Below are 20563 nucleotides of genomic sequence, written 5' to 3' on the forward strand. Positions count from 1 at the left end.
CCCCCTTTTTATATTACTGAGGATAGTTATGTATGTACTAATAACAAATGTGACTTAGATTGGCAGCTTGATTTGGAATCACCAAGGATTCATAAAGGAGATGTTCATGATGAAAAGATCTGCATGATCATAAATAACAATGTAATCGGGTGTAAAATAAAATAAAATGGACCACTGAATAATATGCAGCAGGGTGGGTGTGTGTCAGAATTCAGCTGTGTGTAGGAACGTTGAAACTTTTAAAAGCAGCGTTAAGATACAATGGGCTTTTATTCAGTTATTTTATAGCAAGCCTCTGAAAAATATAAGTGGGATGTTAACAGTTAGCTAGACACAGGGAAGGCTTCAAGGAGAAACAGGTGGCTGGTTCAGTGAACAGCTGCTAGGAATTTTGCATTGTCATTTTTGTTTGCAATCATGGTCTTTCTGAGTGAGCTTAGGAAATGGGGGTCTGAAACAAAGAGTGCATTTCTTAATTTGGGAGAGGGTATGTTGTTTATGAAAATAAAGCATAATATCTATGCAACTTAAATTAGGAAAAGTAATAAATTGAAAAAGATGACAATATGAAAAAACAAAAGGTATTGTAACAGTGCATTGCTGGGCCTTAAGCTCTAAAAATACACCCTCACCCCAGGATTTCATATTTTAGGTTAAAAAAAACATCTGCACAATATATACTGGTCCTAATCCAGCTTCTATCACAAATACTATTTGCAAGGTACCTATCTGATTAGCGTGATATACATTCATATTCATGTCATTTGTGTTCTCAGATTTTCTATTTTTGATTGGCTTTTTGTTTTGTTTTTGATTCAAATTTAAAATTTGGCAGAATATTTTCAGTACAGGAGTTTGGTTTTCTCACTTTACATGCTTAAGGTGGGGGAGAACAAATGCACATACTTCAGTCTCCTTTTGAAATTGGTGAGTCTTTAGGATGGCTAACTTTGCCCATTGATTTTTATTTGCATGTTTTGGGAGACGGAGTTCTTTCTTTGTAAAGCTTAGAATGGATATTTGTCTTAAATAAAGGAAAGGGCAAAGCATTCTTTATATACATTTATCTAAACAGATTTGTATTATCGCCTTGAACTGCAAAAACATGACAACTTGTTCTTTTTTCTTTTGGCACTAGGCGGACACTAAATAATCGCCAGTTTCTGCAAAGGCTTGTTCTTCAGAGACTGATAGGTAGATAAAAAGACTGATCAGGTAGCACAGTAAATAGTGCTCACCTTCAGCTCTTTTATACGGCTCCCAGTACGTTTCCAAGCACAATTCAAAGTGTTGGTGCTGACCTTTAAAGCCCTAAATGGCCTCAGCACAGTAGACCTGAAGGAGCATTTCCACCCCCATCATTCAACCCAGAAAGTGAGGTCCAGCGCCGAGGACCTTCTGGCGGTTCCCTCACTGTGAGATGTGAGGTTGCAGGGAACCAGGGAGAGGGCCTTCTTGGTAGTGGCACCCACCCTGTGGAACGCCCTCCCAATAGATGTCAAGGAAATAAACAACTATATAACATTTAGAAGACATCTGAAGGCAGTCCTATTGATTGATTGATGCTTTAATGTATTTTTAATCTTTTGTTGGAAGCCGCCCAGAGTGGGCGGGGTATAAATAATAAATTATAATTATAATTATCAGCAGCAGCAGTGAGTGCCATCAATCCCTTGTTTGCCCCCCCCCCCAAAAAAAAAACCACTACCACCTGATGGAGATGAAGGACCCTGTTTGCAAAATTGGAGGAGGGTTGTTTTACTTGCAAGTGAAACTGTTTTTGGCCATTCCTGGGATGTGTGCTGCTTTGTCACTTCCCCATGCAGATAGACCAGAAATTGTCACGCCGTGTGGTCTGCAGGCTGCTTTGCTGGGGTTTTGCAAATAACCTGCAACATATGATTCAGGTCTCTTGAAATATATTTTCAAACCCACAGCAGCCAGCGAGCATGTGAATCAGCTAACACAAAAAAATACCTCTGTCTGGTTAGCCCAAAGGCTGGGAAAGGGATCCTTAGCAGCTGTGGGGGCACCGCAGACCCAGGTCTAGTTTCCCTGACAGCTGGCCTGATCCCTGGATGCTGTCCTGGGGAAGGTCCTAATTCATGATTAGTCAGCCTTCTTATTGTATTTTCTCATTTATGAGACTGAAACTATGTCTCTCAGGTTACTTCTTGACTACATAAAGTTACCACAATCTTGCATGGTGAATATGGTTGCTGGTATGTCTGCGCCTTGCCCCGGCATGTTAAATCCCATCTGTCATCACAGGAGGGAACAGTGAGCCAATATGTTAAGCCCGCCAAATTGGCCTGTTAAAATTGTCTCACGGTGACTTCAACATGTCAGAAAAAGGAATGTGTAAATCAGCTCTGAGATTATTATTTTTCATCATAAAGAGGGCACTTTTTCCACATTCAACAAGTCAAATGTTTCCATATGTTTCCCTGTGATTACTTGAGAAATGTCGGAGGCCTGCTCTGTCAAGCCCTTCAACATGTGTCATGAAGCAGGAAAAAATGCCAGAAAAGGAGAAAAGAATGTCAAGTAGTGCAGCAACTTTGAATGGACTGTGCAAAGTCAATAATATACAATGAACTATTGTAAAGGTCTTGAACAGCTTCTTTCAAAGAAATCCAGAATTCTTATTTTCCCATTCTAAAGAAATTGGACCATGTTTGACTATGTTAGGTATCTAGACTGTTCATGTGGCATATCCCAAGTGTTCCAGACCATGGTCATGAAATTCATTGCTCCATTTTGAACACAAATTTAATTCACCTCTTTGCTATACGCAAACACTATGGCAAATAATTCAACAATTTCCAAAGATGATTTAGATCTCAGAAGAAAATTATGTCAGTAATCGCCAGCAGATTATGCCAAATGGGATCATCTTAATAGATGGTCTTGGTTGCGGGTAGGCCCTCAACCTGCCCCCCGTCACTGCCGCCCTGGCGTGGGTGGAGCTATCACCCTTACGCCAGGATGGCACCATGATCACTCAGGGCTATTGCCCAATCATCTTGAAAGGTGATCGTGGGGGAAAGTATAAAAGTGGCAGCGTGACTTGTGCTTGGCTCCTGCTTTGCGCTGCCGAACACCCGCCCACCCTCTCTTTAATTTAGGTGTCCTTTGGCCTTGCTTTGGACTTTGGTTGGTTGCCCGTCTTGAGTCAGGGACTGGGTAGGAATTTTTTCCATTTGGCAAATTGGCATGGGCCACTTGGTTTTTACCTGCCTCTTAGCAATCGTCACAACTTTGTAAGGTTTGGCGGTTAGGCATTGGCTTATTGTGAATGGGGGAGGGGAGGTCAGCCATCGCCTGCCCCTCCATTTCAAGGGTATTCCGTTAAAGGAAGCCAGGGCCTGGATCTTGTCCGAAGTCCGCTTGAGGGGCTAGGACCATGCCAAGCCTCTGGGAACACCAGGGGAGATACAGGCGGGTTCCCCCGAAGCAGTTTCCCTTTGGTGGTTTACCCTTACAGACTTCCTGCAAAGGGGGAAGGAGTCAGATATAGTCTTGCCAATGCCTAAGCCAATACCACTCTCATTCCTGTAATCAATAAAGTTGTGGCCAAAATTTTGCCCAAAAACCTTAAACAAAATATCTGTGTCTGTGTGAATTTCTTTATTCTAATGGGGGGTCGGCTTGAGGGTCTTGCCATGCAACTACTGCCTCCACCTGCTGTCATTTCATGGCTGGCTGTGTGTGCTTGAACCACCATCTTGTGGTTGGAGCCTTCAGTTATTTTCAGGTGTCTCAAGTGAGTACTGCAGGGAATTTTTTTGAGACGCCCTCCTCTACACCGTGCATATTCTGACCTCCAGTTGATGTGAAGTTAATGAGCTTCTGACACGAACAACAAATGAAGTCTGAGTGCTTTCCCACTTTCTCTGAAAATCTTTTTTTCTGGCAAATATGTGTGTGTGTGTGTTTTCTAATAAGCAGAGCAGAAACCCAGCCAGTCACAATTTTGAAATTTTTCCCAATTATTCTGCCTTGTATGTATGTGCCCTGTTGGTAGTACTCACTGTTTCCTCTCTGTCATATTCTGCTACAACCGTATGAAATAATGCTGCTACTTTTGTACAAGACTCTGTTACATTTTTGAGATGATTAGCTATGCTTGAGTCTGAACCTAGAACTTGATGACCAGAATTCTTGGCACGAAGGAATACTTTCTATAACACACTAATGACTGTAACCTTAGGATAAAATGCTATTATTTTTACCAAGTTTGTTTCTGCAGTTTTGATCTTTTCTTAAAGATTTCCTTCTTAAATCAAATCCTACAATTGTGTGGACCCTAGTAATGACAGAAAATGAGAAGTGCTACGAGAGACTAATTTTAACTAAAATATGCAGTATATTCTTCATATTGTTTTATCCGTGTGTTTCTTAAGCATAGTGCAATTATCTCTGCGTTCTGCTATAACATTGTTAGGTGAGACGAAATAGCACATAGGATGTGTGTGCTTGCCCACTGGAAGTTAAAAAAGAAACTGGAATCTGTCATAATCTATTTTATCTGATGTTTCTATTATCTCTCACTTAAATGCTCGTACATCTCTAAGTGAATTTCAGAGTTTCACCTCATAGTTCAGGTGTATTTCAGTCTGACTGAGAATGAGAGAAGCTCCCTTCCTACCCCCTCAATATATTGTGGAAGTTCATATTAAATTCTCTCCTGTCTGCTCAATTAAAGAAGCAAAATAAGTTCTGGAAGGCACTGTCCTGACAGAATGCCCTAAGAGATATTATTTGGTACAGTTTACTTGAAATACTTGAAGGGATTTTATTCACTGGGGGCTGGGATAGACAGGGGGTGTAGTATTGAAGCAATTGAAAATAAATAAATAAATTACATTGCAACTTCAGTTAACCACAAAGGAGCCAACTCCCAGGGGCCATAGGGGCTTTGACCCCCACAATAAAATACAGTGGAACCTCAGGTTAAGTACTTAATTCATTCCAGAGGTCCGTTCTTAACCTGAAACTGTTCTTAACCTGAAGACCACTTTAGCTTATGGGGCCTCCCACTGCTGCTGTGCCACTGCCATGCAATTTCTGTTCTCATCCTAAAGCAAAGTTCTTAACCTGAAGTACTATTTCTGGGTTAGCGGAGTCTGTAACCTGAAGCGTATGTAACCCGAGGTACCACTGTATGTGGCCTGTAGCTTGACCATTCTAATTCACTGGAATTTAGGATGGCCTACTTATCAGTCTGTGTACATATTATGTTGTGCTGGTTTCATCTCAGTTGAGTTGTCTACATTTGCAATGAGATTTTCTTATTGTCGGCTTTCTTTACTTAAAAGGAAACCTATTCCATCAAAGGTTCTGACATTAGAAATCTCTGACATTAGCAAACAACAGATGCTTCAGAGGATGGTGTAAGAAATGTGGGGTAATCTGCCCTACCCCCCAATGAAAGTCTTATCCCTAGCCTCTAATTGTTAGAGATTAGGTTAATCTCTGAAGCATGAGGTTTCATGTCCTTTACAAAGCATTAATAACTATAATCCCTCCTCTTTCAGCTTTGGCTGCTTTGGGTTCAATCCTCCTCTCTTCTCTAGAAGTCTGAGCTAGAGATTGGTGTCACTGCTGTCCAGACACACTGATAATGATGCTTTAAAACACACCATTGTATTTTTACATGTGTTGATAACTGGTTTCAGTATATGCCTGTCTGCACATGGCTAGACTAATCACCTGGTATTGAAAGGCAATGCACAGCATTGTCTTTTATATTTTACTAAGTGAATTTCTTGCTCAAAACTTGCTCATGTCTGTTCATGTTGTATCCTTCCTGTGGATGAATTGTAGTGGCTTCATTTACTGTGGATTATGGCCACAATCCTTAATGGTATTATTCCTTGGTAATCTTTTTTAAGATTGTGCTCTATAGTTTTCAAGGTTCAAGAAACATCTGTTGCTGATTATTTCCAGCTCCCCCATCAGGAATCTTGTGTTCCTTGTCAAAACAATCAGATATTCAGTATTTTTCCCCCCTTAGTTGTAATAGCTAGAGTGTTGGATTTGAATGTGGTAATCCCAAATTCAAATTCCCACTGTGTTGCTCTGCTGTGAAGCTCAATGGCTGCCGCTCGAGAAATGGGCAAGTCTTTCATCCTAACCTAGTGCACAGTTATGAGGAAAAAAATAAAATTGTCAATTACCTTTGTATACTACAATTTACATAGATATATGATAAAAAATAGTAGAAATAAGTAACTGTGCAAAGTGTATTAATCAAATAATGGACAATGAGAATGTTTGGAAGTCTTTTTTCAAACCTCAACTACTTTTTCTTCTTTATTTTTTTATTTTATTTCTTTTTTCATAAATTGTAGTGTCATGTGTATTGTGAGGTATACAAAGTATCTTTGCTTCAGTTGCCATCATTTTCTTTTTTGTTACAAACAAAAACAGAGAGTGTTGTATAAATGTATATTTTTAAAAATAATAAAGATTGAAATGGGGGGGGGGAGAGGAATAAAATGAACCCTATCCACAGCATATCTTGTGAAGCAAGAAATGAACATAGCAAAATGATTGCTTTCCATAAGAATTACTACAATGGTTTTGATATCACAAACGGAAATTTGCAGACATATTTGGGCTCCTATGTGGATTAGTCTTGGCAGAGGTCATCAGTGCACTGCAAAGCAAGATCCCTAGTCATTTCATGCTATGGATGTGAAAAGCCTAGTTGCACATTGTGCATGTTCAAAGGTTTTGTACCTGGTAAAAGGGGAGGAAACCTTAGCATGTGCGGAGAGTATTACAGGCCTTTTAGTGTTAAGAGTATGATTGTATCACAGGAATCAGGCCTTGTCCTTGGTTACTGGACAATGATGGAAACTTGTAGTACACTAAACACCTCTGGGAGCTGGGAAGATTATTTGCCTCTACTATATAGGGTTGCCACCCATCCATAGAAAAATGTGATTGTCCTTTTTTAGGAGAAAAGTGTCCCCTGTCCTGGTTTGTATGTCAAATTGGGTCCTTCCTTGAAGAGGGCACATATTGGGGTGAGACCTGGAAACCGACACCCTGTGTAGTGGGTGGGTACGATTGGTCAGCCACAACACCCGAGTGGTAGGTCCCTCATAGCTGGGTGCAAGCTGGCCAATGGGACGCAGTCCAAACAGTTCGAGGGACCTGTTTATACCCATGCGCGTGACCCAGAGCTTCTCTTTCAGCACGTGCATTTGGAACACCCACCCACTTCTCCCTACTTTTAGGGCTTGTTGCGCTTGACCTTGCTATGCCATCATGTATCATCTGTCGTTGGGACATCTGTCGTTGGGACAGGGGCATGGCAGGAATTTTCCACACTTGGCTGATTGGCTGTTGCCATTTGGGTTTCACCTGCCACGTAGCAAATCATCACAACTTGTAAGGTTGCAGATAGGCTCTTGTTCAGATGATAGGGATGGGAGAACGCTCTCGCCATCCCTATGTGAAGGGTATTCCATTAAGGGAATCCAGGGACTCGATGGTTTGGTCAACCCCTGAGAGAGGGTTGTGCTCATGCCTGAGTTCAGGGGGATATTTGGGTGGCGGAGTTAGCCCGTTCCTGGCTTTCCACTTATCCAGGTGTTCACCCTTGGCTGACCTATGCTGGAACCCTGGGTCAGAGCTATCTGCATGGCAGGGAGCTAGTCAAACGAGAGCCTATGCAACCAGTCACTTTCTGTAATCAATAAAGTTGTGGCCTAAATTCTGCCAAAAACCAAAACTGAAATTTGAGTCATGTGTGATTTTTTTTAGGGGGGAGGTTTCTGGGTCTGAACATGCAAAAGCCTGGGCTGCGGCTGGGAGGAGGGCTTTAAGAAAGAGAGTTTTTGTGCAGGCAGGCGGTGGGTCATGGAAGAACAAGAGAGGGGGTTAAAATATGTCAAGCTGACATATTTTGTTGAAAACACTAATACTAAAATCTGTCAATAGCTATGCATTAAACACTTTAGTTTCTCACAGGCTATAATGCAATGTACAGCATTTAGTTTTCCTAAATTAACATAAATAAGCGTACAGTGGTACCTCGGGTTAAGAACTTAATTTGTTCTGAGGTCTGTTCTTAACCTGAAACTATTCTTAACCTGAGGTACCATTTTAGCCAATGGGGCCTCCCACTGTCGCTGCGCTGCCGCTGCGCGATTTCTGTTCTCATCCTGAAGCAAAGTTCTTTACCCGAGGTACTATTTCTGGGTTAGTGGAGTCTGTAACCTGAAGCATCTGTACCCCGAGGTACCACTGTACCATATTCCTTTTTCCTAAATGCGTTGCAAGATCTTCTATTAGGCTGATGGTCAAAAGTCAGGCCTTTGTGCTGTTTGCCACCTGGGCCTGGACTTAGAACTTTGAGTTCTAGGACTCAACTTTGGAATGTATGGTGATATCATTAAGATCAGTAGTGTTTCTGTCCATGCACTCTGTGTGTGTGTGTGTGCGTGTGCGTGTGTGTGTGTGTGTGTGTGTGTGTGTGGTTTTCTTTCTAGACTAGAATTACACCATCATTATCATTTCCTTAACTCCACTCTTCCTCTCATAAGAGCCCAGTATATTTTATATTCCAAGCAACCTCCAGTATGGAAGTTCTTTACAGTTCTTCCTGGCACCTCTCAAATTCAGCATTGCTCATAGGGTAGCATCAGCAAAAGCTGCTTTGCAAGGTATTGCTCTGGCTGGAGTACTTAAGGAACACAGCTTTCATCAGAGTGTAATACCTGCCAGCTGTCTGTTGATATTATACTGTAGGAGATAAGGCATGGAGAAATCCCAGATTTTATGTATTTACCAAAATATCATAAGTAAATTGCATGTTGGGAGGTAAAAAAAAGGACTTACTTCCTATATATTGCATTAGAATTAGTTTGCAGGTGTGAGGTTTGTGCGTACATTTTTCACTTCCAGCTAACAAAGTAAGATTCCTCTCCTCATCTGTAAACAGGATGGTTGTAATATAGAAAGTTACAACCCCTCATTAAAGAAAAGGGATGGGGAAAACCCTTTGTATCTCAGCTTTTCCCTTAGCTGAACTAAAAGTTTTATCTCACAAAATTGATAATGCACACAAACTCTTGTCATAGGCTCATAGAACTGTAGAGTTGGAAGGCAGTATCATCCAAGTTGTACGTGTGTGTGTGTGTGTGCCAAAACAATTAAGTTTCTATAATTAATTGCCGATCAGATCTTTACAGACTGAAAGAGGACACCCTTGTGTCATGAAATTGTCCAATAGGATCAGCACAGTACATCTATTTGAGGAGCATGATTCTAGTATGTTGCATATTTGCCCTTACAAACTTAATTGATGTGCATATGTTCCTATTTTTCAGTTGCTTTGTTACCTATAACATCATAAATATTTAGTGCAGTGCTATGGAAAATAAGCAAGAGTCTTTTCTGTGTGTGTATGTGTGACCTGACACTGTTAAGGAAAGGAGTGTAGTAGCTGTAGAGCAGAAAGCTGAAAGCATTTATTATCCCTGTTGTTTATTATTATGAATGGACCTCAGCAGTGTTGGCTGCCACAGGAAACTCCTCAGCAACCTAACACTGCCTCAGTTTGGTACATTAGTACATAGTCATTTGCCTCAATTTGTGGAATGCCTACAACCGAGAGAATCTGTAACATCTTCTTGAGGAAAATTCCATCAAATTGATGTTGCAGCTCAGCGTGGCTTTGTTTTTACTCTGCTATTGTGCTATCAACCTGCCTTGTCTTGGTGAGGGAAAGATATAATCTTAGGTATTTAAAAATTAGATGGTTCTGCTGCAGAAAGAAATCAATCTCTCCTTTAAGTGGTCCTGCCTCCTTGACACAGATGTATTGCGAGTCAATTACAAGCAACAGTCTTTGGACAAACGTGCCTTAGGATAGCAGAATACTGTAGCTCCAAGGAAAACATGTCTATCTCTAACATATGCGACAAGTACCTAATATAAATATACACTACTAAGCAGTGTGAGTTGAGGTCAGGCATCCACTGAGCTGTTTGCAATCTTAAGAACAAGGTTTGTTTTGTTTGTTTTGTTCAGAAAGGCTCATGAATAAGATGAAGCTGCGGTCTCAGCTGACCTTTTACCATATTTTGATAGTTCTTTGCCTGTAACAATAAGAGTTTTTACAGTTTGTGTGCAGGCCAGCCTTGCTTTAGCCATCAGAGGCCAAGATGCAAACATACATGTACATATATGCAACAAGCAAATTCTGCAGAGCTTTCTCACTGAGTTTAATTCCACAGCATGTAGCCAAATATGGAAATCTAACCATGGTAGAAATATGGAAATCTAACCATGGTGTAGCATGGGGAGAGGGGGCACAGGGGCAGTTGCCACATGCACAGAATTGTTAGGGGCGCAAAATTTCAACAACCAGTGCTGCCTCAATACAGCTGCATTCTTCTGTTGCTGGGCTCCAGTAACCAGGAAGTGACCTTTCCAGAGAATGGAACGACTCTCCTTTTCTTATCTCTGCAGCTGCAGTCTCCTGACTGATGCAGATGCTGTTAAGCAGCTGAATGCGCATGCGTACTCTGTTTCCTTCCCACCTACCCACTGCCTTCCATGAGGCCCTGGGTCCTGGCAACCCATGCTCGCCACTGAATCTAACAGTACACTCTTCAAGTTAATAGGTAAAGCTTTTGAACGTTGGTCCAAGTTTTGTATGAACAATGCTTGTTGGACCAATGAAGTCCTACTTTCATGCGCAATTCAGTCCAATTTCAGCTACCGTTACCACAGAAAGTGTGCTTTTCTTCTGCTTAATATGCCTGTACCTGTGACACGGAGAGGTATTTCTATCAGGGGACTGGATGGAATTGAACTATAGCAGTTTACTGTGTGTGTCATCTATGGGTGGCAGTTACATGTGGCAGGATTAAATAGGGCAAAAGTTAGTACCTTTTAACATGCAATGAGGCTGGTGATGAGGATTTCCTGACATGACTATCTTGCTAGTTGATCTCATGGGAAAGCTCAGAACTTAAGTGCTTCTATCAGGGCTAGCCTGCCCCATTTGGAGTGCTAGTCCAAATAACAGCTGCTATGACATGGCTGCCTAGCAAACATGCCAGCCATCCCTACTGCAGGAATCATAACTTCTACTTCTCAACAACTGCCCACCGGTCAAGTTGTTGTGGGATGTAATCCACTGGGAGCAGTCAAACACAACATTCCTTGTTTTCCTAGAGTGGACATGCAGGGGAATGTTTGGTCCAGCCATTCAAAAACTTCCTGTTTCCTCCTGGCTGGAACATCCTTCCTTTGCATGTGACTAGAGGTGGGCATGACCTTACCTGTCCAGGTAACAAAAAAAAAAAAGGACTAGGCATGCTGCCACACTCTCTCTTTCTCTCATTTTGACTCCCTCCGTCGTTGGAGCAGCTTTTTAGCTAAATATGCTCTGTTGGCTGGGATTATCCCTATATGGGATAGCTCCACATGTATATACTTTGTAACTAAGTCTGCCTTCAGGGATCCAGCTGTGAACTTAATGCGAGTAAACTAGTTTTATATACTTTACACAAGATTGTGGCGTGTTTATTCTTTTAAGAGGGATATAAGGGAACTTACCAGGAACCTAATAGTGAGAGGCTTCCACAAGCCTGCAACCAGCCAGCCACTGTGCATTTAAAAGGGGCATGTGAAACTCTGCTAAGTAAAGGAACTTGCTAGCACAAGTTAGGAAGGATATTAAAAAACAATATATCCTCTCCTGCGTCCCTGAACATTCCCACATTTGTAACAAAGAAGAAGAAACTAAATAGCCATTTCGTGTCCCCTGACAAGCAGTGTCCCTGAGGGAGACAAAAATGTGCTCTGCACAGGTGAATCTTGTACATCAGGCAAAGATTCCTTCCCAGCCCCCAAAGGTGGCCAGATATCCTTGGTGCAAATGGAACAAACCATGGTGGTGGGAGGAGCCCCTCGTTTGTGGCAGGACAAGCTTGGATCATCCAGTCTCCCTCTTACTCATCGTCTGCTGGTCCTTGTAAATTCAGTAATGTTGTCAATTGGCTCCCACTCTTTAATGCCTGCTCTGTTGAACTGAGAGCATCACCATGTATTCTGTATGTGCACTCATAGTGAATTATTGCTCTGAACAGATTGCAGCGTGCTTTAAAAAAGTTGCATACTTGAAGAATTGAGTGGTTTTAAATCAAGCAGTTTTTTTGTATAATTCCAGAGAGCTTTGTGTGGAAATCAGTCATAAATACAACTGCTTTTTTCATCAGATCTCAGTAAGGAGTGGGTGGGGTTTGCCCACTGTTCTTCTAGATCTCTCCTAAAGTGCTTCTTCTGGATCCCTCTTCAGATTGTTAAAATTATTATTATTATTATTATTATTATTATTATTATTATTAATACCCCCCCAACTGGCTGGGTTTCCCCAGCCACTCTGGGTGGCTTACAACATATGTAAAAACACAACAAAAACATCAAACATTAAAAAACAAAATATCTTATACCAGCAACAAACAAGCCATTAAATCAATAGAAAACAATAACAATAACAACAATAATAACAATAATCATAAACAGCTTACAGCAGGCATGGCCAAACTTGGCCCTCCAAATGTTTTGGGACTACAACTCCCATCACCCCTAGTTAACAGGACCAGTGGTCAGGGATGATGGGAATTGTAGTCCCAAAACATCTGGAGGGCCAAGTTTGGCCATGCCTGGCTTACAGTTGTACCCAAATTAAAAAAACAAACCCACCAACCCCAACTAAGCATTCAACCAACACCAACCCAACAAAAACAAAACAGAGGAACCAAAATTATAACTGTTTAAAACATTTTAAAACAGTTGTTACATGTTAAGTCTAAGGAATGAAACACAGTGAAGTCCATAATGACAACCGCAATGTGTTCAGCTTTAGTCATAAACAGCAAATGGGTTTATGTCTTAAGGTAAAGATTGATAAATGGAATATGCTAAATAAGATCCTGAATAGGAACTCTTGCCCAGTTCCTGCAGGCTATCCTTAGAATGGAAATGTAAAAAGCTTGATACTTTTTATGCCTTAGCCTGTGGAAACAATTTCACTTCTGAAATGCTTCGAGAACATTTGAGTGTAATGGACTTTGTACTGCCTGCTTTGGTTGTATCCTGTAGAGAGCTCTCAGCCCCCTTCAGCTCGAAGTCTATTTTATCTAACTCTTTATCCATTAATTTCCTCCTGACCTTGGGCGTAAAATATATGTACTTTTTATGCTATGCGCTTTGTGCGGACAAAGAGGAATACCATTCTCCATCCATCACCATTATGAATGATGCAGCTTAAAACAAACACAGGTCAGAGACAGATATTTTAAGAGCAGATTTGTATTGATTCCATCACAGCGCTGAGCTAAAAGGGGGGGGGGGGAATCAGTCTCTAAATGATGAAGAGAGACTTGACAAATAACAATAACCACAAAAGTAAACTTCAGAGCTTTGCTTAAGGGTTATTGTTGGTAAGAAAGCAGAAATTGCTGCCGTTGTTATTAAAATCCACCCTTCCTAAATATATTTATCACCACCGCCTCTCCATCATATATTGAGCAAGTAGTAAAGTGACTCTTGGGCTCTTCATTCTCCGCCCCCCCCCCCACTCCTGTTTTCGATAAATTTTATTGCTATGCACTCAGTAAGTTGTTGAAAGCTTTTTTGTTAGGCAAATCTCATTCTGATTAGCTTCCTAAATCTTTATGTAGCTACTCGATGGAAACGTGGTAACCGTACTCTTAAAATCGGGAAGCTTTTATTTGCTTAGAAACCTATGATGATGAATTATTATGTTGCAAAGGTGTATGTCTTACCAGTTTACATAGACCACAGCCTACAATAGAGAGTGGGATCCGAATTAACTTGCAAGGATACTGCAAAGAAAACAATTCCCCAAATATAGCAAGATTTGGCATATTGGACTGGTTTGTAAGATGCTCGTTTACTACAGGATCTGCAATCTAAAGGATCACTAGGGGAAAATAGTTCCTTCCAAACCTTAAATAAATTCAGAAGATTAGTTTTTAAATCTTACTGACCATATAGCATTAAATATAGTTGTAACAAACTGTCTTGGGAAAAGGTTGGAACTAGGAAAAACAGCCAAAAAAACCCTGGCAAATATTCAGGGATGTGCTGTATAAACCTTTACTATTATTATACTTCAGAATATATATATATATATATATATATATATATATATATATATATATGGTTTTATTTCTTTAGAATTCTTGTTAACTGAGAAACCAATATTATAGACAAGCTATAGAAATAGAATAGACAAATATTTCCCAAACAATTTTCCAAAGGTTAGAAGTGATTATTACTTTTCCCATACGACTATTTATCATGTTATCCTTGAAAGGCATCTATGCTACATCTCCTCCTGGGAGTTTCATCCATATCTAAAGATTTGTGGGATGTGCTGAAACCATAATACATATGGCTTCATTAGAGACAAAAAAAATTCAGAAGTGACACTATCCATTCCCAAAATAGACAAGTGCATTAGTGTTGCTTCATACATTTTCCTATACAACAAATCAATTTACCCATGGCAGAAATTACACTTGATCTGCCCTTCATTATATTGGGAGATGAATCCTTTCTCCTAGGCCTCTGAATACCAACTGCTGAGGATGAACCGTGGGAGAAGTCTGTTATCCATATTTCCTTTCCACGAGCTTCTCAAAGGCCACTTGTGTCCAACAGAATGCTGTTGAATAGATAGCTTTTGTCTGATGCAAGTGGACTCTCCTCAAACAGCTCAGGACTGCAATATCAGAAGAACCGCCTCTCCCCAAATAGACCATCCCAGACTCTGCATTTATCATTTGAGGCCCTTCATGTGCTTCCTCCATGTGATGTCCAGAGGGTGGCAACATGAGAAGAGGGCCTTCTCTGTAGTGGCTCCCCATTTGTGGATTGCTCTTCCCAAGGAGACTCACCTGGCATCTTCATTATATATATTTAGGCACTAGGGAAACCCAGCCAGATGGCCAGGGTATTAATAATAATAATAATAATAATAATAATAATAATAATAAAATTATTGTTATTATATAGGTGAAAATGTTCCTTTTCAACCAGGACTTGGGCTGATTAATATTCTACAGCATTTTATTATGTGCCTATTATGCGGGATATTGTTTCACTGTTTTGTTAAACCTATTTACTTACTTTTATCCTGTGTTTTATTCTGTGAGCTGCCCTGAGATCTTATGATGAAAGGTGGTATATAAATCTAAGAAATAAAATAGATAAATAAAAATGTTATTACAATGCAGCTCTTTTTCACTCTGACCCTAGGCATATCAGAGGCATATCAAGCGATACAATTGCAGAAAATGTTCCTCTCTTTTTTCCCAAATTTTTTCCAACCTTTCAGATCTGAAATGATTATCTAAATTAAGATGGTCAGAACTTCATTCATTTCAATAAGACTTGAGAAATGAAAGTTTTCCTAATACTCTTTCTGTATTGAGAATGCATGGTTACAAAATGTGTGGGCGGCATGTCAGATGAGACCTACATTTATGACTACTTTAGTTTTCCTATGAAATGTACACAAGGACCCCGAAGTGCATTATGTGTGTGACATTTTATTTCACATTTACAATTTAATATATAATAAGGATCTCATTATTACATTACATTCAATAACATATCATCGTATTATTATAGCACAAACAATATTCACATTTCCTGAAATCAATGTGTCTGATTATGCAAAGTGCAATAGTTTGCTTTCCTGTATGTTTTTCCTTTTCTCCAGAGGTGGTTAAAAACAGTTAAGTCTATTGCCTGTGTTTGGGATCAAAGTGCTAATGTCAAATATGGCTATATTAACACTGATAGAACTCAGATAAGTCATTCCTTTCTTGTTGAGACTTCGAATATTTTGTCAAAGCCATTTTAGTCAAAATGAATGGGTTTTAAAAAATAAAAAAACCCAGCATCTTATTTTTCAAGCATTTTAGCACAGAGATAATCTAACAGCACATACATCAGATTATTCCTTACTATAGACCCATTACAATATTTTTAATGTATTAGGCAGCGTAATCCTAGCCTCTGAACTGTGCAGCTAGAAAGCATTAGAATGGGGTGTTATGTTAACTTGTTAAATTCCGAGCCACATTCAGCGTTTCGTTCTTGACATTTGAAGCCTTAAACAACTTTGGGCCAGGATGCATAGCAAACCACCTTCCATGGTGCAGAAAAAAGGCAGTTTTTTGAGGAGGCTCTGCTGGTCCTTCCATAACCACTGGATTGTCACGTTGGATTAGGCTTCAGGGAATTGTCTTCCTCCCCAGTGGTAGTAAATAAGTAGATCAAACAAAAAGAACATCTTACCTGTTAGATTCTTTAATAATCACAGCGAGAGACACAGGAACATGTCTGCCTAGAATGGCAGTGCTCCCAATTAAGGCTTACTTCATTCCCTTCCATCCCTATTAATCTATGTCACTCCTACGTCTTGCGATCTGAACTTGTACCCTCTGCCCTTTCTGTTGTAACACTTTCTGAGCTCCCCATGTTTTTGGGGAAGGGTGTGTGTGTGTGTGTGTGTGTGAATGCTTTCCAGAGATTGTGAATCTGTTAACCCTCTCTCTCCCAGAGTTTCTTCTCCTAGCTGTTCCCCATCCATTGTTTCCCAGCTTCTGCCTTCTGAACTATGCCCCTCTGCAAACCACTGCTCCAAATCTATACTGTTGTCTTGTTCCTGGGAAGATTTAGGATCCGGGGGAGGGGGTGGCTCCAGCCGATCCTCCTCAGTGCAGTCCTCCTCAGCACGGTCCCTGACCCTTGGTCTCATTGTGGAAGTAGGCCTTCCAGATAAAGCACCCACCTGCTGGGATGCCCTCCCTTACATAATTTATGAGCTGGGAGCTATAATGACGTTTCTTTTATTTTTTTATGAAATCATTTTTATTGGTTTTACAAATACAAAGTACAAATAAACACAAGCTAGTAAAAACATATCTGTATAAAGAGATTCTCCGAATCTCGAAACTTCCCCCATTCCCCAATCTGGGGTCTCATTTTAAACATTTACAACTGCATATTCATCCGGACGCTGAGGTCTAGCGCCGAGGGCCTTCTGGCGGTTCCCTCATTGCAAGAAGTAAAGCTACAGGGAACCAGGCAGAGGGCCTTCTCGGTAGTGGTGCCCACCCTGTGGAATGCCCTTCCAGCAGATGTTAAAGCGATAAACAACTACCTGACATTCAGAAGACATCTTAAGGCAGCCCTGTTCAGGGAAGTTTTTAACGTGTGATATTTTATTGTATTTTTGCTTTCTATGGAAGCCGCCCAGAGTGGCTGGGGAGGCCCAGCCAGATGGGCGGGGTATAAATAATAAATTATTATTATTATTATTATTATTATTATTACTCCAATTTATATATCAAACCATATTGTCCATAGTAATTTTTACACTACAAGTGAATCAAAATGGGGTTGCAATGACTTTTAAACACCTCTTAAAAGCATAAGTTTACCCAAGGTTTCATGAACTCTTGTGTGATTTTTTTCCCCAATTTTTGCTTTGTGCGTTCCTCAGTTTTGTGATATACATTTGTGTTTTGTTTTTTAAGAAATGTTATTGAATATTGTTGCATGTCTATTGTCTTTATGTAAACTGTTTAGGTATTTTCTATTTTACTAAGTGGTGTTTTTGTATATAAATAAATATTGTAGTGGGAGCTGGCAAGATTTGGAGTGGACTCACCATTTTCTTCCATTAGAGCCATGTGTTTTTCAATAATAATACAAAGTCTGAATCGTGTATGTGTTAATTTTCCTGCCTGCCGTATCCACAACACAATCCTTTGGCACATCAGTTGTGGACAGAGTTTGAGGTGGAAACATAAGAAGGCACCTGAAGGTGACTAAAGGATCTCTTTTAAAATGTTATAAATTGTACGGTTATAGGTTAGAGATGCATTTAGATCAATAGTCAATTTGAAAAGGAAAGGGGAAACAGTAAGGATCATGGGCAAAAAAAGATTCATCTAGCCTGAGTCAAAAGTTCAATTGCCTGAGCCTTTGTATCAGCAAAGTCCATATTCATGAAAGGTGACTTCTTCAAAGCGGCAACCATTGCATTTCTCTTTCCACATGAAGGTGACACTGGTCACAAAAATCTTTTCGGATGCGCCATTACTTTTGTTTTACGCAAGGGCAAATAAGTGGTCCATGTGAAATCTTTCAAAGGTCCACACTGTGGTATGAAACAAACTGTCATAAGAAGTCATTTAAATTCTTGGGAACTCGTTTTTCTGGTAATCAATAACTAATTGCTAGAGAGTTTTGATTTAAACATGAGAGTCTTTCTTGCTATCCAGGAAACAGTTTCAGTAATAACAGTACTTGCTTTGGAGCCTTGACCCTTTCGCCCCTTTCCAGCAATGGAGTTTTATTTTAGTTAATTTTATTGCCAAACCTGGGGAAGGTGTTTGGATGAGTTCATGTTGTAGAGATCAATTTAAACTTTGTGGTCTGGTTTGGATGTTCAGTTATTAGCTTATTTAAACCATCATTTAGCAGGTATGATTGAGTGAAAGGATCTCATGTTCCTTTCTTGACCCTGCCCTCATCTTCTGCCTTGCTAAGACAGTACACCCTGGTTCAATTAAACCATAGTTAGCTGTTAACCATAGTTAGGTATCTTCAACACTGGCTCCAGTGGACCATGTCTGCAGTGGTGTAGCAAGGTCAGGTGGTACCCAGTATGGAAAATTTCTTGTCCCCCCCTCCCCCACATTGAAATCTAGTTGGACTCCCAAGAGCAGGCATAGGCAAACTCGGCCCTCCAGATGTTTTGGGACTACAACTCCCATCATCCCTGACCACTGGTCCTGTTAGCTAGGGATGATGGGAGTTGTAGTCCCAAAACATCTGGAGGGCCAAGTTTGGCCATGCCTGCCCAAGAGACTGCGATCTACTCAGATCTGGCTGTGATCTACCCATTGTTGTTGTCAAGAGCTACTGAGCTTTTTTTAGGGAAGGATTGACCAAAGTTGTTGAGCTTTTTGGGGGGTAAGAGGGTTTGGGTTCTGAGTTGAGAGAGCTTCTGCTTCTCTCCTTCCCTCCACCTTCCACTTGTTTGATTATCTGCATCCTTCCTGTCCTCTCCCTGCCTGCCTGCCTGCCTCCTCCAGCAGCCTGGGAAGAAGAAGCAGAGTTTGGATTTGATATCCCACTTTATCACTACCCTAGGGAGTCTCAAAGCAGCTAACATTCTCCTTTCCCTTTCTCCCCCACAACAAACACTCTGTGAGGTGAGTGGGGCTGAGAGACTTCAGGAAAGTGTGACTAGCCCAAGATCACCCAGCAGCTGCATGTGGAGGAGTGGAGACGCGAACCCAGTTCACCAGATTGCAAGTCTACTGCTCTTAACCACTATACCACACTGGGAGCGTAGGGCTGTCAAAACGAAAGGGGAAGGGGGGGACAACAAAGCTTCCTCCAACGGCTCAGGGTAGGTGGGAGTTGCAGGTGGGTGGCACACCAAATGTCACCCCCCTTTGGAGATGACACCTGGGGCGGTCCACCCCCACCGCACCCACCTTGCTCTACCCCTGCATGTCTGTTCGTCAAGGTTATTGATCTGTGTGGTGTCTGGGACCAGGTTAGGGTTAGGCATTACACCTGCCCACCTGCAGTTTAGGCAGGGAGCTCTGTGGCAAGGCAATCTCAGGACAGAGTGCTGTATTCTGTGGTAGGCATAGGGGTATAGGGATATAGGGATACCTGCACCTCATCCAAACCTCCAGCTGAGCAGATTGGTAATAGGGGTTGGATTGCACCCTAAATTCTAAATTCTCTTTCTCCCCCTCCCCCCCCAACCATCCTTTTGACATTTCTTACCACCAGGGTTTTCTAAGCCAGCTATAACGTTATCATGCTTTTAAAAAGGTTATGCTATTTGAAGATGATGTCTTATTAAAGAATTGATGAATGTTGCAGCAAAATGTGGGAAATAATACAGTCTTCATTAGTGGTTGTAACAATGGGTGCACACTTGTATCCCGATGCCTCATGAAATGGCAAATGTCATGTAAAAAACAACGATCCCAAACCCTACACTCAAGTAAAAACAATGAGTAGAATACTTATGTGCTTGGACAGCCCTGCTATTATATTAGCAAATCCATTTTCCAGCAGCTGCTACAGGAATAGCAGAAAACAAATCAATATGGCATTTCTTTATTGCCAGTTCAAGAGAGAGAGAGAGAGAGCATGCAAGAAATTAAAAAATCATTTAAAGTTCTCCAAATTAATGCTAATTGCTCTTTGCAGACAATAATTTTGTGTGTACATTTTTTGGGGGTACATTCACACTGGGTATATGATAGGGGAAGTGAAATCTTTTATAAAGGCCTGTCCGAGCACTTGTAAATTAAAGCTTAAATTGTTGCCATCAAATTGTGCTTTTATCTTCAATCAATGAAGGTGCTCTTTAAAATGCACTGGCAGCAGACCTCTCCAATATGTGAATATTTTTGCATGCTAGCTCACAGTAGGATTCTGCTGTCAGTCCACGTCT

At 40.8% G+C, this 20563-nt stretch overlaps 1 protein-coding gene and 1 long non-coding RNA gene across 27 annotated transcripts in view; one reads left to right on the top strand and one right to left on the bottom strand.

Annotated features, from left to right (window-relative positions):
* The window catches only part of PTPRD (protein tyrosine phosphatase receptor type D), a 1166566-nt gene that overhangs the window by 956886 nt on the left and 189117 nt on the right, over positions 1-20563 (top strand). The gene's annotated exons all lie outside the window — the stretch shown is intronic.
* Positions 1-20563, bottom strand: part of LOC307206655 — a 386119-nt gene that overhangs the window by 100104 nt on the left and 265452 nt on the right. The window lies entirely within an intron of this gene.

This window comes from Podarcis cretensis, assembly GCF_951804945.1.
Source record: "Podarcis cretensis genome assembly, chromosome: 17".
NCBI classification, from domain to species: Eukaryota; Metazoa; Chordata; class Lepidosauria; order Squamata; family Lacertidae; genus Podarcis; species Podarcis cretensis.